Source organism: Strigops habroptila, chromosome 1 (genome assembly GCF_004027225.2).
Source record: "Strigops habroptila isolate Jane chromosome 1, bStrHab1.2.pri, whole genome shotgun sequence".
In the NCBI taxonomy this organism is placed as follows: domain Eukaryota; kingdom Metazoa; phylum Chordata; class Aves; order Psittaciformes; family Psittacidae; genus Strigops; species Strigops habroptila.
In genome coordinates this window covers 149,207,885-149,221,582 of record NC_044277.2, presented here as the reverse complement: position 1 = coordinate 149,221,582, position 13,698 = coordinate 149,207,885, and the positions used below count along the sequence as shown (strand labels likewise).

At 44.1% G+C, this 13,698-nt stretch overlaps 1 protein-coding gene across 5 annotated transcripts in view; it reads right to left on the bottom strand.

Moving 5' to 3' along the window:
- GLI3 (GLI family zinc finger 3) overlaps positions 1-13,698 on the bottom strand; it is a 206,573-nt gene that overhangs the window by 99,062 nt on the left and 93,813 nt on the right. The window lies entirely within an intron of this gene.

Below are 13,698 nucleotides of genomic sequence, written 5' to 3'. Positions count from 1 at the left end.
TCCAGCTCTGTACCTCTTGTTACAGCTGAAAAATAAGTTTCTACCTTTGTAAAACCAAAAATTAAGATTTAGATCCCTGCCGTGCATTTTACCACTTTTCAATTTGTAAACTTAAACACCTTGTGGGAACATGTTTTATTGTTTTTAGTAGTTCCACAACAACCATCATGCCAAACACATGAAGGAGGACCAGTTATTGGTGTGCTGCAACAAAAGTGGCTGGAAATGATTTCATCAGCTGGCATAGACAGGTCTTTAATATGCCAAATTTGCTGCAGGTATTGGCTAAAGAACTGCTGGATTCATTTCAGTTTGAATGCTTTTATTATTCCTCCCAGTCACTGCACCTCTGCTGTCTGAGGAGCAGGACTGCCTTCTGGAATACTAACTCTACTTCCTCGAGTCCATTCAACTGACTCCAGAGCTCTCTGCTGTTTGTCCATCCAAAAAAGAGAAACAAAAAAGCTGTAAGAGACAGATTTGCAGGGTAATAAATATATTGCATGTACAAAATACCTTGAAGAGTCTCAAAATCTTTTAAGAACATCATTTGTGATTCATCACAGCCCAGTGACTTACAAATGACTGTTTCCACTGTGATGGACTCACTAGTAAGTGAAGAAAAGACTCCTCGTGCAGTCATGAACTTGCCCGGCACAGCACTGCCACCCCACATTCCCCCCAGGACACACACTTTTAGAGGAGGAAAGCCAAGGCTCTCCACCAGCACAGTTTGCACGAGAACAAACAGGAAATTGGTGGAAATGCACCAGGAATATCCCACACCTCAGTAGCTTCTTCCACCCAAGCAACACTGACTACTTCATCCTATAAGCAACCCTAGAAAACCCTCATGAACATGAGCAATGGTTGCATATAGCCAGTTCATCAGCCCATGCTTTCAGGAGAAGACAATGACAAGACACCTTAACCTCATCACCATGTTACTTGGAGGGAAATTGTTTCCTCTAATGTAGCTGGCTCTTAGCATGGCACAGCTCTTCTTTTTCATAACCTCTGGATCCCACACAGCATTTCTTAACAAGCTTAATAACGTGGTCTCTACAAGAAAATGACAAATTGTCCTCTGCCAGGAAGCTGACAAAAGAAATCCTTCCCTCCACTACCTCCAATGGACTCTGCAGTGAAAAAATAATTCAGCTTCTGCCTTGCAACACACTTGCTGTTGCTGTTTTGCTGCTGCTCCCCCTAACTTCTCATGCCACCACACATCAGTGTGTTCTCCACTGCTTAAAAATCCTTCACTCCAGGAATTACGGAAAACAAAATAAGCATCCATGTAGAACACTGAACAGCCCCAAACAAGTGGATTCACCCAGCTGCTCTGGAATGCTTCTGGACTTGATGATCTTCAAGGTCTTCTCCAACCTAGTTGATCTATGATTCTACCTTTGATTACACATGTGCGTGAAGGATCAAGGCCAGGCTGGATGGGGCTTGGAACAACCTAATCTAGTGGAAGGCGTCCCTGCCTGTGGCACAGGGCTGGAATTAGATGAGCTTTAAGGTACCTTCCAACCCTAAATGTTCTATGATTCTACGATCACATCCTCAGCATTTCCTCCTCCATGAGCAGCAACTAACTGGATCATAACCACAACATATACACAACTAATCTAAACCTATGTACACGTGCATACCCATTGCTGTAACACACAGCAAATTCCAGGGGTTGAAGGTGAGCTACAAAGTAGAAACTAAGGAAATGAAAAAATATAAAAGAAAAATCCTGATCTGGAGAGAACTAAAGGAGAAATCTCACAACAATGCTCTCAGCTCCAAACTACTCCTAAGCAGAGGTTTAACCACCAGTGGGTTTCCGAACTACTGGGAACAAGGAGCTGCCACACAACAGACTGGTTATTCCCTATGGCTCAACAGAAGCATTCAAATGCCCTGCTATCAGCTGCATGCATTAACTCAGCAATGACAAATACCTGTAAGATGCACATGTAAATTTGGCTAAGGAGAGGTAACAGAAAGCTAGAAACTAGAAAAAAACCCTAGAAATATCCTTGTATTGCTGCTGATTTGATGTGGGAACAAATAAAGACAAGTCAGGTCATTCAATGAGCTTTGGTGATGTTCCTAGCAGCACTGCGAGTCAGTCTGCAAACGTTATTTGTTTAAGTGATGCTCTGGAGACTCGTGTGCTCTTCTGTGTACCAGAATCATGTTTAAATGCTATTTGAAAGGCCAAACCTCAAACAAGTGGGTATCAGTATAGCACGATGAAGATCACCATAGCTAAACAGATTTCCAGCAGCTGAAGGTCTGGACCACAGGGTGAAAGACTTGGAAATAGGTTACACTTAGCGGCTTTGATGAGTAATTTATGGCATGATAGGAATTAAAGAGGGAGAAGTATAATTAGATCAATTATGTCTATTTTTAGATATTAAAACAGTTCAGATTCTATGGGATGCACAATCAGATGAACACTTGGAGAGATTTCTTTTTCCCTGCTGTTCAACCTGATTTTTTAAAGTTTCATCCAAATATTCATAATTATTTAGCTTCTCTCTGTACCATCCTTAGCAATTACTCTCCTTCTGCGGTGTTTACACTCTTCAAGCTCTTGCAGATGAGCAGATAGTTATCACATGTGTTGTCAGGCCACTTGATAATATACATTTATTGCATCCTTTCATCTCTATGTTCATATTCTAAATTAATCACAGTCACTTGGTTTTGCTCCCTGGGTTTTTTCCAGCTTGAGAGAGATATATAGTTGTCACCCTTGCACTCCTGGGCATAAGGTTTTCATGTAGTCCGACATGACACTGTTTAGGAAGAGGAAGCCTTAGAAATTTATAACACAAATAACCTATTTCTGCAAAATCCTCTTTCCAGCAGGAGTATGTGTTTCTTATACACAGTCTCAAATACCACTACCTTTCATCTTCCCACTACGAGACACTGCCTTCACCATGTGGCAGTAACTTACCCTACTATTTCTAGTGGACTGCTGGTAAACCAGGCACTACTCAAGCCAAGCAAAGGCAACACAAACTGACTCTTGGTTACTAATCATGACATTGCTAAATACTTGTCTTTAAGCTTGTTTTCTTCCTCCTTGTTCTCTGATCCTCCCTCAGCTTCTTAGAGAGTTTCTCCCCTCTATTTCATTTTTATGCTGGGTACTCTGTGTTTCAGATCATTACTGAAGATGGAAAGTATGGCAGGTTCCCTTAATTTGCCCTATTGACATTTATTCGTAGTGCTCATTCAGCCTGCTTTTGAGAATGTCATATTGTCAATATTCCAGTCAATCTGAGTAAGTTTGTTCTAGTCAAGCTTTAAGGCAAGTATTTTTAACAAAACTTGCCATAGTCAAATTATGTTACTTCCCTGTGCCCCAGTGATAACATGGAGATATCCCTTCTGAGACACTGAACCTCTCCAGTGAAAAGTCCCAACGCAGAGCTAGAATAACAGTATTTTATCCACTATTTCTTTTAAAAGCATGGTTCGATTGCCTAAAATTGCTCATTCTTTACTAATCTCTCTAGGGTTTTGCTTATGATATTTTTTTTAAGTTTGTTTAGAGAAAACTTCTTTGTTTCCTATTATTCAGAGCATGAGAGTATCAGCTTTAGATATAACCATGCTTTTCGTTGGGTTTTTAGGATAATTGTTAAGATTCCCCCCTATTTCCTCTTCCCCACCAAAGGGATTTTTTCTCTACAGCGTATAGGAAGTTCCTCACAAAGTCATATCAATGCCTTCACCATCATCCCCTCTCATTCTCTGCAGACACAGTTGCAGGATCTGGCCTATGTTTCTCTTGCTTTGGGAACAAAGTGCTGCTTACCAAAAGCAGCCAAGCCTTTACATCACCCACTTACAGCTAGCACCATCGCTATAAGTGGGTGCCCCAACGAAATGGGCTGAAGGGCACACATGTCAGAGTACTTGTTTAAAAACACGAGTCAAAAAAATCAGAGTCAACAGCCTCACCTCCATTAACACTCATGGTCCTTCCACCCCTTGAAGACAGGCCCGAGTTAGCAGCGTGATGTGTCAAAAGCAGATGCTACATCTGGCTGCATCAGAGCTGTGGAGAAGGGGCACATGACTGCAGAACCAGCATCTCCTGAGCTCTCCTGCCCGCACTGCTTCCTACTTACACAAGACTCACTGCTGCGACTCTAGTGCCACGGACTGATGGGTAGTTCCAGCCTCACCAGGGAGGAAAAACACTCCCATTAATGAGAGAAGAAATGGAAGAAGAGAGTCACAAACAGGCGGAAGCAGACAAATGCGGTGGCAAGCAAAGCAGCCCATGGCATTAGCAGAGATTGTTCTGCATAGCAACAGCACAAAAGCAAACTCTTCAGGGCAGTTTCCATCTTTACCTCACCTGTCTACAGTGCTTACTACAATAGGGCCCCAGTCTCTGAGCTTTTTGGCTCTACCATAAATGATTACAACAGCAGCACTTTCTCCAGCCTCTGGCCCAGGCAGACTACAGAAACGATTACATTACCTGCCTATGCACGGCTATGTTGTTCATCTTGGCGATTAAGGGATAAGATGGGATAAAATGTAGGACTAGGTGGAGCACAACCCCACAAATATGAGAGAAGAGGGAAAGCGTCATCCTTCTGCACCCCTGGGTGGGTAAGGGGGCAATAAAGAGGAGGTTACTGCTTTTCATTCCTCTCTTTGCATCCTAGAGGAGAAGCCAAGAGTGCTGTGAGGAGACAACAGGAGCCAGAAGAGAGGAAAGACAGCCAAATGAAGATAAGGCACACATACCACCATTCCCTGCCACACAGGGCTAGACACTGAGAGTTTCAGTGGCCTCCAGGGAAAAGTCACGGAAGAGAAATGTAGTAATGGTTCAAATGTGTAGAAACCACTTACAGACCAGGAAATTCCTAGACTGCAAATTTTGGGAAGCTGGAAGAACGCTCGGGGGCAAAAGGAGAGGAGAATCACTTTCCGTGTTCTTACATTAACTCCTGTGCATCTGCTTTTGGTCATTGCTTGGAGAGGATACCAAGCAATACAGACCTGTGGTGTGGGTCACTGTGGCCCCTCATGCTCTGCATACTCCTGGCATGTTCCACAAGGCCAAGATATCTGCAAACCCCTTCCCCTGACCCTCAGCCAGCACCTCACCAAGTGAGTGCCAAAGCAGTGCCCAAGCTGCAAGACTTGGGCCTATACAGCTCTGTGGCACAAGCATGAAGACTTCCCAAGCCTGTAAAAGCCCATCTTTCAGTTGTACGTTTCCACAACATGCTGCAAAGGAGATGGTAATAAAAATAACTTAAGGTATCTGCCCCCTGCCTATCTCAAGATACAACACTCCCTTCTCTGTGTTTCCATGCAGAGTTCAGCTGCAATCTGGCCATAGGGAAACGGGGGACTTCGTGGGGACTTCATTTACCCTCCGGCAGAAGAAGAGGAGACAGCTCTACGCAGTCCCACCCCCTGGCAATCTTGGAGCTTTTCCAACGCATTAAGCATCAGTTTCCCGCCAGTGAAGTGTTTGATGCTCTACTAAATGCAGTGGCACTCGGAGAGGTATAGTAACCCTCCATATGGAAAAGCTGTTTGACACAAAGGTTGGAGGTCAAAAGTTTAAATGTTCATGACAGAGACGACAGCAGTCCTTTTCTGGTCAATAACATCAAAGGATTTGCCAGCTCTTAATGCTACTATTGTCACTTGTTTGGATCCTATTGAAATTCTAGCATATTTATTGCACTCCAGGAGTATAAGGACTTTTTGTTTGTTTTAATCTCTATGCTGAGCCCAAGGAGTCTCAAGTGTTGTGACTCCCCTTGCTCCCGAGGAGAATGAGCAAGGAAACAATACCAGAGGATGCAGCATTGTAGTCCCAACCAACTTGGCGCTTTCTTCCCCACCAAAAAGTATAAATGATGGATGGAAACATATGGTCTCTATTGGACAGGGCTGGAAATCTCTGCTTCTGAACTCCCCACATGATGGGTTTTAATTGTTCTGTGCTACGACAGGGGGTGAAAAGCACTCCCCGCCATCAAGATCTCCGTTTTGCCAGTCATTGTTGAGAAACCCTGTTCCGCAGCTGACTAAGGCTCCCATTAGGCACAATTGTGGCGGGACGGGGAACAGCAGCGAGGTTCTCCGAGATGAACTGTAACGCCATAACCACAAAGAGTATCACTTTGCCCAGCCCTCCTTTGCTCTCTGAACTTCTGCTTGCGGTTAGGCAAAAACTTATTACCAGAGCTCTGCAGTGCATGTTCCAAGCATTGTATCAGCCATCGATACCTCGTGCCTTGCCAGGAGCAAGATCCAAGTTCATTTGTTACTACCTTCCTCAGATTCCTGTTCCCCTCTCCACAATGAGGATTAGCAGTTTAAGTTATGTTGCTGACCTCCATCTGGCTAGGCAGAAACAGATGTCTGCACACTCGGGCACGATCTTATTTCAAAGTGGAGACTCTGGGTTACTAATGACGTTATAAAGGCAAGAGCATATGTTGGCTCTCAACAGTCCATTGTCTAATTGGGATGGTTTTAATCAAATATGAATGTACCCGAGTTTTCGCAGTTAATGAATAAATCCCCTTTTTAAATAAGGGCAGTAATTTTGAGCTCTCCATCGAGGCAGCATCCCAAGGAATGCCTACATGAGCAGCAGTCATCACTGAAGGCCCCTAAGAGGCTGCAGCCCAGCTCGTTGTTTAAACAGCTCCTAACTGCCCTTCCCAGAGGTAAGCTGCAGCCAAATTGTTTTCCTTCACTTCACAAACCAGATATGCATGGCTTATGTGAACAGCCCGAAAGTTTACTTTAGTCTCTGTTTAAATACCTTCTACCACATATTTCAAACAAACAGTTCACTTCATTAGAAAGGCAAACAGCGTAGCCGCAGAATACGAGCACTTGAGGAGAACCACTCCGGGCAGAGAAATCCTCTGCCCCTGTGTAAACACCGCCTGCTCTGCAGCTCCAGGCAGCATCCGCCTGCCACGCCACTTCAAAAGCCTTTCCACAAATACTTCACACGTCTGTTTGTAAGTAAATGATAACCCTGAAGAGATTATCTGCAGGGCTGAGAGCCACGATGACTATCACTGCAGCTGCACAGGCACAGAAAGAAAAGCCAAAATGTTCACTGCCAGCCCCAGGTGAGTTATGAAACTGTAATAAAGTCGGTAGCAATCCAGTAACATCAGCTAAACCTGTTAAACTGGAAAAGCAGTGCTGTTTGGTAGCCTGCTTTGGCATATTTGGTTCCACAAAGGGAAGCAAGTTTCACCCTTAGCAATGAAAAGGTTTCTGCACCTCCATCATTAACTGATTTGTTAAATTGGTACACTACAGAGAGCTGTACAAAACAGCGAGAAAGATGCACAGCCAAGACATCACAGAATGGTTTGGGTCAGAAGGAACCTTAAAGATCTTCTAGTTGCTACACCCTGCCACGGGCAGGGACACCTTCCACTAGAGCAGGTTGCTCCAAGCCCCTGTGTCCAACCTGGCCTTGAACACTGCCAGGGATGTGGCAGCCACAGCTTCTCTGGGCACCCTGTGCCAGCCCCTCAGCACCCTCACAGGGAAGAATTTCTTCCTAATGTCTAATGTCTAATTTCAATCTCCCCTCTGTCAGGTTAAAGCCATTCCCCCTTATCCTGTCACTACAGGCCCTTGTAAGAAGTCCTTCAAAAGTTTTCTTGTAGGCCCCTTTAGGAACTGGAAGGCTGCTACCACCAGACAAAGCACTAAGCTCTTTTTTCCTGGACAAATTATACATGGCAATTCAATTGCCTCAGGAGCCCATGACACTCTCGAATCCCAGAAACAAGTACGAAAGGAGGAGGAAGACAAATGGACATGGAGAGGAGAGGCAATGGAAGGCAGCCAGTGCTAGGAGGCTCCATCCCCTGTTCTCCTCTCCATGTGCCGATGCAGCTCCAGAGGACACTCATCACCGACCAGGGAATACACCCTTCAAGAGAGCAAAGCACCTCAGAGTTGGCTTTCACACCCTGCTGGTTTTACTGCTTTGTGCCAACTGAAAGCTTTAATCAAAATACTGACATTTGCATGTTTGAAGGAAAAGACATTGAGGCAGCTCATTACAAGTAAAGGCACTCTCACCACATCCATCACTACCACTGTCTTCAGAGCAACCACAGGAAGCTCCCAGGACAGCATATCTTGGCATCAGTCAAAAAGCACAGACCCATGGTATGCCCAGATCTTTAGCATAACCTTAAAAAAATAATTTATCAACTATCCATAAGCTCTTAAATCCATCCTCACACAAAAAGAAACAACCAAGAATCTAAAAATCCTTCGGTTTATAAGCAGGGACTGACAGCACCTGGCTGCAGGGTGAAGGTTCACAAGCTGTGAGGCTACTGATGTTATTCCAACTATCATATAAAGAGGAGAGGAACAGATAACATTTTTATTAGGGGGAATCAAGTATTATCAATTATGGACATGAAGGTTAAGACACTTTGGCAACCATAACTTTAACCTTGCAGTGACTCAAAACATAAGTTTCACTTATTTTCATTCTCAGGGTGAAATTAAGCCCCACTAAGTCGATGACTTTTTATCATTCATTTCAGTGGAATCAGTGTAGCCAGCTCTTGGGATTTTATCATGAATCTTGTTTTTCTTTTCAGTAGTGTTTTGCTGTTTAACTCCAGTCTTTTCAGTCATGTCACTAAGTAAGAATCTCAGCTTTCATTTAAAAAAAGGAAAAAAAACCAACAACCAAAACCCTCAAACACCCACATGTATGTTTCCAGCTGTTATGGTTGCAGAGGAAAGCTGTAAAACGAGAAATCCCCAGCTTTCATAACCCATGAGCAAATAAAAAGATCCAACAAAAACACGCACGAGCAGGTATGTAGGTACGGGAACTTTCAATAGGTATGTGTTTTGCATGCTCACATACACGAAGTTCCTATTTTGAACACTTAGGGGATAGCAGGACAGTACATCTTTGTTATAAATGGTATCTGCTGGCATTAAAATCTGTGGGGTTTACCTGTGATGATCTTAAAAGTTGCTTAAAGGTTTTGGTCCTTTCCAGAACTGCATAACACTTATCAATGATTTTTTGACTACTTAATGCTTCTTGGACAACGAGTATTTTTCAGTCTCTCTGTTATGAGATGACGATTCTTCTGCACTCTGCTTTAAGACCTATCTGGGTTTATGAAGATTGTTTACTAAAAGACACGAGGTATACAGATCCTTTCCAATCTTTTAAGCAGAAAGACTGAATTCAGGTTTAAAGTCGAAACAAATTCCCTAAGTTTCAGCATGAACTAGAGAAAACAATAGTCTCACCCAGCTCTTTGAGGGACTATGATAATACAAGCAATAAATTTACTATTATTATTACAACTGATAAGAAAAGCTGAGCTAATGGAACTAAAATATCTCCTAAAACAGTTCTTGGAGAGCTGATAATATTAACCTTTAGGTGCCAGGAGCTGGGGATTTCCCAGCATACCAAGCTGGTTGACTTACTGACACTAAAAATAGGACTCCAAACGCTGGAGCTCTTTGTGGGTTATGCACAAACAATATGATTTTTTTTTTCCAAGCAACTCTGATCCATTCAGAAGGGCAAAAAAGAAAAAAAAAATCCATTTCTTTCAAGATGTTTCTGGCCTGAGGCTTTTCTAATACAAAAAGGGGAAAAACAATTTATTTTTTATTATGCCATTCACCAATCTTCAACTTGAAACAGACCACTTCTGTACAAGTTGCTTTTTACAACATTCCAGTGAATCCTTTGCTGCAGTTTTTTTTGTTCCATAGCACATTCAGCTACTAGCTGGAATTTGCCTGGCCACTGTCCTTAAAGCATCTTTGGTAGGAACAACCGTGAATAGTACAAGACTTAAGAGACAGCATCTCCATCTATTCCTTTATTGCACATATTTATTCCATGTATTAATAACAAAATAAGAATGGTTTACATGTACAAGTCCTAGTTCTACCTTCTGTTTGAGCACCTGAACGAAGGAGGAGATGCATCAGCCTGCCCTGGTATTTAAAAGACACCTACATTTTACTCAGAGCGATCTTGCTCAGCTTCTGCAAGAAGTTACCAAATAGCACACGGTTTTGTTGGGTTGGTGGTTCAAGGTGCTGGAGCCAATCTAAGCTCCACCTCAGGCACCAGCCAAGAGACCACAGCTTTCTGTCCAAATGCAGGACACCCTCCTGCCACCAATGGAAAAGCTCTATGGAATAGTTCAGATATAAGCAAATCATGCATCCTCTGACCCACAAACACAGAGAAGAGTCCTAGGAACACAGGACAAGCATAATCCCATTTTTTTGTCTGAAAATGTTATTTCTGTTCCTTTCTTTACTCAAGCAGTCAGCAACTAGTTTCATTTCATCTACCCATACTGCAGCAGTAAAAACCTCAAATGAGCTAAAGAGAACAACTTGTGTGAGCATCTTATGAATGTACTTTAAAGAGGGAAATACATAACGAGCATTCGCTGAAGAAATCCAGGTCTCTGTTTTAGCTCCATGAGAGATCACCATGGCTTGTCTTTTCCAAGTGTTTAACTTGGGGTGACATCTCTTTGGAAAAAATGACCTCTCACTTGATGCCCAAGGCCAGGGTCATCTTCAAGAGACTCTCAATCACGCTTGAGCTCAGCAGCCTTCTCGATAGAGGAATGTGAACAAGCGGCACCAACAATAGCCTGTGCTCCTAGATTCCTCTTGGTGACATATTCTCGTTAGTCAAAACAAGATGGCAACACTTCATTGATGTTTACAATAGTGGTGGCACAAGCTGCCTTTTAGTGCACAAGAGCAAATATGAGGGGTTTGTCCCTTTCTCATGTGCAAACACCACCAAGGCTTCAAAGCAGCAACATATACATTTAGTATTTTCTTCAGTTCACCAAAATGGATCTCCAGAACTTGCTGGAAAGTCCCAAATGGCTAAAGCAGGTAGGAGCTGGAAAGCTGTTTTTCACAGGCCTGCAGATGCCTTAGTAAGTCACAGGTAGAACTTGGGGGGAACCAACAAAAGAGACAATCACCAACAATGAACATGGTGAACAATCTTGTGATGAGGTACAGTAGAATCTGAGACTGAAAGAAAGTGTTTCAAAAGAACTAGCAACTATCCCCTTCTTCAGACACAAAGCTGGTCTGTTCTGGCAGAAACTGAAATGAAGATATTGGGAAGGTCAAAGTAAGGCAGCAACAACCAGGACTCAATGGAGCTGAGAGTCAACAACTGAGCACCCGGCCGGCGCTAATGGGTGACTTGGGGAGGGCTGACGCATCCTGCCAGGCACACGCAGGGCCTTCTTGGCCAGGTGGGAAAGTGGTTTTCAAGATGAAAAGCTCCCTTTGGCTGCCTTTGCTTCTGGCATTTGTTCCTGTTTGTATCTGATTACAGATCTGGCGTAGAATTTGCTTTTGGGGAAAAAAGATTCAAGGGAGAGTCTCTTTTTCAGACACAGGCTTAGGGAGAAAACCAGAGCCTCATGCTCTCTCCTCTCCCAAGCTGTGCATAACAGGGTGGAGGTCAGGGGGGCAGCAAACCCTCTGTAAGTAATCCCCAATTAAGTTCATCCTTTAACTGGAACACTTGGCTCACGGGTGGATGGTGTTTCTCCTGGGCACGTGAGCTCAGCAGAAAGAAATCCTTGGCTCGAAGCTGTATGCCTTGAGCAGAGGGAAGCTCCTTGTTCCCTGGTGCCGAGCTAGCAGGTAAGGAGGAGCAAGAAGACCACGCTGAAATGAGACCTATGTTAGGGGACATGAATAACTCCTGACTGGCACCAATGGCCAGCAGAAGGCATGCAAGACTGAAGTAAGTATGATTGAGAACCCAGTTCATTCATCTCACACAAACCCTGCAAAGCATGCAGCAGACTCCAAACATGACAACTTTGGGGGGCCTGGAAGCAAAATGGACAAGGCTGCTTTGGGCTAGTTAAGTGCTGCGCTGCATATTCAGTTCTTTAAGGAAAGCATTTCTACTGGGACCAGAGACATTTGGTACATGTACAGAACAGCCTGTTGAGGCTTTGCCTGCATGTAAGAGATAGAGCCAGCATGTGCAGACATCAGAGAAACTCTCCCAGAGACTAGGAGCTGCATCTCCTATGCACGAGCCACACGATGATGTGATATGCTCCCAACAGCACAGAAATGGCAAGGAGATAAGCTGTCTCAGGGACTTATAGCCACAGAAATAGGCCACAACCTCCCTTCTCTGGGAGAAGGCAACCCCCTCCTCTCCTGTTCCCTCACCACAGCCACCTGCCATTGCCAGTACTACAGGGACAGTGGAGCTGTTGACCCCCATGAGCAAAGCCATGGTTGAGCTGTATCCACCCAGTCTGGTTCACAAGGTCCCAGTGGCGAGCAGAGCCAGAACCTTGAGTGGGGCATGGCTGTACGAGGCACTCTGCCATCTACAGACACATTCACCCTCTCAGAGAGGCTCATACCTTACCAGCCCCTAGCAGACTGAAGGCTGAAACAGCCCAGGAGATTCCAGCCCATCAAATAAAATACAAAGGTGTCTGCTGGGAAAAGCTTTTCCAGCCAATGTTCTATTCAATATCCCAGTGCCTCTTCGTATGGTGTTAACCCCACCACAGAAAAAGAGGAAAAAAAAGGAGGAGGATTAGGGGTGACAGGAATTAGACTCAACGTGATCCAAAACCCACATTCCCAAAGCAGCTGAGAATCACTATGGGGACAATTCAGTACGTACTGTTTTTCATTTGACAGCTTCAGGCTCAAACCCCCAGGCACACTGAACTGTATGTTTAAATCCCACCACACTGCTCCAGCCACAGCATCTGGAGTGGTTGCAATGGCCGCTGTCTCTGTGACAGGTATTACTTTTGCTGCCAAACCAGCTGGGGAAGAGGTACTGGCAAAGATCTGGCATACGGATGTGTGCAAGGGCTTTTGAACTTCTTTCTCCCCCCTCCATCACTTGCTGGCAGGAGCTTATGCCAGTACAGACACTTTGAAACAAACAGACAAGAACAGAGAAAGCTGAAGGAGAATCAGGAAATAAAGTAACAGCTAAAAAGGTTCCCCAACAAGCCAGAGTCTAGCATAAACACAGGTTTTAGGAAGCACGGGGAGGAGGATCTGATACTGAGCAATATGAGGGACCTCTGTGAGAAGGCTTCAGAGCTCTTTTGTTGCTGAAATAGGTAGAAATCTGGCAGGCAAAGAGGAATAAGAGAAGGGGAAAAGAGACCAGAGCTTGGCTCGGGGATGCAGAGAGAGAGGGAAGCTGGCTTCCCGCCAGGATTTTTGTGAATGGGGTGGGTGTGTAGGATCCATTTCCTCCCAGTTCCATGGCAGCAGGGGGAACAAGAGGGCAGGGAAATGCTTCAAGTGATCTGTTACTTGGTCATGCTTCAAAAATGCGCAACTACTGTCACATAACTTGATATTTTGCTAGTATTACGGGGATTTTCTAACAGCCCAACTTCTTTCTTAGCAAAGGTATTCTTCATTGTGTGCTGAATGCACTCTACTTTTACACGCTATGTCTATTCATAAAAAAATACAAACCTCTTAAAGTGCAAAAATCCTGAATTTGTGAGTATAAAAGACTTCAATGTACCTGAACTGTCTTAAATTCTCATGCTGGTTTCTGCCAACCTAACATTTTCTTCTTCCAGAATAAAGGGACAC